Source organism: Camellia sinensis, chromosome 8 (genome assembly GCF_055761805.1).
Source record: "Camellia sinensis isolate YWXY chromosome 8, ASM5576180v1, whole genome shotgun sequence".
Lineage (NCBI taxonomy): Eukaryota > Viridiplantae > Streptophyta > Magnoliopsida > Ericales > Theaceae > Camellia > Camellia sinensis.
In genome coordinates this window covers 28,511,249-28,514,585 of record NC_138968.1, presented here as the reverse complement: position 1 = coordinate 28,514,585, position 3,337 = coordinate 28,511,249, and positions in this window count along the sequence as shown.

Here is a 3,337-nt window from a genome sequence, read left to right as displayed (position 1 = left end):
CCAAAATCCGACAACAGCCAGGAGACGGCCAGGAAAACACTTCAAACACCTCAGGCGGGACCAATGTGAGTTGTGAAAACTTACGGAGTTAGCCCGGGCCTCCCGATTTGAAAACTAAGTCGAAAAATGCATTTTTTCACACTGAAGCTTGAAATATGGGCCATCGGACGCCAAAATTGTGCAACAGCCAGGAGACGGACCGGGGAACACGTCAAACACCTCGGGAGGGACCAATGTGAGTTGTGAAAACTTATAGAATGAGCACGGGATTCCCGGTTTGAAAACTAAGTCGAAAAATGCACTTTTTGACACTTAAGCGTGAAAATAGGCCATCAGAAGCCAAAATCGTGCAACAGCCACGAGACAGCGTAGGGAACACGTCAAACACCTCAGGAGTGACCAATGGGAGTGATAGAAAATTATAGAACTATCATAGGACTCCCGATTTAAAAACTAAGTCGAAAAAATGCACTTTTTCACACTTAAACTTAAAAATAGCCAATCGGAGGCCAAAATCGTGCAACAGCTATGAGACAGATCGGGGAACACCTCAACCACCTCAGTAGGGACCGATGCGAGTTGTACAAACTTACAAAATTAGCACCGGATTCCCGGCTTTAAAAGTAAGTCCAAAATGCACTTTTTCACACTTAAGCTTGAAAAGTAAGCCATCTGAGGCCAAAATCGTGTAACAACAACGAGACAACCTAGGGAACACATCAAACACCTCAGGAGGGATGAATGTGAGTTGTGAAAACTTACAAAACTAGCACGGGACTCCGAGTGTACAAACTAAGTCGAAAAATTCACTTTTTCACACTTAAGCGTGAAAATAGGCCATCGGAGGCCAAAATCGTTCAACAACCACGAGACGGCCCCGGGAACACCTAAAATACCTCGGGAGGGACCAATGTGAGTTGTTGAAACTTACCGAACTACCACGAGACTCCCGGTTTGAAAACTAAGTCGAAAAATGCACTTTTTCACAGTTAAGATTGAAAATCGGCCACCGAAGGCCAAAATCGTGCAACAATGATGAGACGGCCCGGAGAACACCTCAAACACCTCGGGGGGGGACCAATGTGAGTTGTGGAAACTTACGGAACTTACACGGGACTCCTGCTTCGAAAACTAAGTTGAAAAATGCACTTCTTCGCACTAAAGGGTTAAAACAGGCCATCAGAGGCCAAAATCGTGCAACAGGGATGAGACGGCCTGGGGAACACCTCAAACACCTCGGCAGGGACCAATGTGAGTTGTGGAAACTTACGGAACTAGCACGGGACTCTCGGTTTGAAAACTAAGTCAAAAAATGCAATTTTTCACACTTAAGCTTGAAGATAGACCATTGGAGGCGAAAATCGTGCAACAGCGTCAAGACGGCGCAGGGAACACCTCAAACACCGTAGTAGGGACAAATGTGAGTTGTGGAAACTTATGGAACTAGCATGGGACTCCGGGTTTGAAAACGACGTCGAAAAATGCCCTTTTTCAGACTTAAGCTTGAAAATAGACCATCGGAGGCCAAAATCGTGCAGCATCCACGAGACAGCCTGGAGAACACATCAAACACCTTGGGAGAGACCAATGTTAGTGGGGGAAATTTTGGAACTAGCAGCGGACTCCCGGTTGAAAAACTAAGTCGCAAAATGCACTTTTTCACACTTAAGCTAGAAAATTGGCCATCGGAGGCCAAAATCGTGCAACAGCCATGAGACGGATCGGGGAACACCTCAAACACCTCGGTAGGGACCAATGTGAGTTGTGCAAACTTACAGAATTAGCACGGGATTCCCGGTTTAAAAACTAAGTCCAAAAATACACTTTTTCACACTTAAGCTTGAAAATGAAGCCATCTGAGGCCAAAATCGTGCAACAACCACGAGACAGCCCGGGAAGCTTGTCAAACACCTCGGTAGGGACCAATGTGAGTTGTGGAAAATCACGAAACTAGCACGGGACTCCTAGTTTGAAAACCAAGTCAAAAAATTCACTTTTTCACACTTAAGCGTGAAAATAGGCTATCAGAGGCCAAAATCATGCAACAGCCACTAGACGGCCCGAGAACACCTCAAACACCTCGGGAGGGACCAATGTGAGTTGTGGAAACTTACGGAACTAGCACGGGACTCTCGGTTTGAAAACTAAGTCGAAAAATGCACTTTTTCAAAGTTAAGATTGAAAATAGGCCACTGGAGGCCAAAATCGTGCAACAGCGACAAGACGGCCCAGAGATCATCTCAAACACCTCGGGGAGGACCAATGTGAGTTGTGAAATTTGCCGAACTTGCACGGGACTCTTGCTTTGAAAACTAAGTCAAAAAATGCACTTTTTCGCACTAAATGGTGAAAACAGGCGATCGGAGGCCAAAATCATGCAACAAGCATGAGACGGCCTGGGGAACACCTCAATCACCTCGGCAGGCACCCATGTAAGTTGCGAAAACTTAAGAAACTAGCACGGGACTCCCGTTTCGAAAACTAAGTCAAAAAATGTACTTCACAGTTAAGATGGAAAATAGGCCACCGGAGGCCAAAATCATGCAACAGTGATAAGACGGCCCGGAGAAAACCTCAAACACCTCGGGGGGGACCAATGTCAGTTGTGGAAACTTACCAAACTTGCACGGGACTCCAGCTTTGAAAACTAAGTCAAAAAATGCACTTTTTCGCACTAAAGGGTGAAAACATGACATCGGAGGCCAAAATTGTGCAACAGGCATGAGACGGCCTGGGGAACACCTTAAACACCTCGAGAGGGACCGATGTGAGTTGTGGAAACTTACGGAACTAGCACAGAACTCCCGGTTTGAAAACTAAGTCGAAAAATGCACTTTTTTACAGTTAAGATTGAAAATAGGACACCGGAGGCCAAAATCGTGCAACAACGATGAGACGACCCGGAGAACACCTCAAACACGTCGGGGGGGACCAATGTCAGTTGTGGAAACTTACCGAACTTGCACGGGACTCCTGCTTTGAAAACGAAGTCGAAAAATGCACTTTTTCACACTAAAGGGTGAAAACAGGCCATCAGAGGCCAAAATCGTGCAACAGGGACTAGACGGCCTGGGGAACACCTTAAACACCTCATCAAGGACCAATGTGAGTTGTGGAAACTGACGGAACTAGCACAGGACTCCTGGTTTGAAAACTAAGTCGAAAAATGCAATTTTTCACACTTAAGCTTGAAAATAGACCATTGGAGGCGAAAATCGTGCAACAGCCTCAAGACGGCACAGGGAACACCTCAAACACCTCAGCAGGGACAAATGTGAGTTGCGGAAACTTATGGAACTAGCACGGGACTCCGGGTTTGAAAACGATGTCAAAAAAT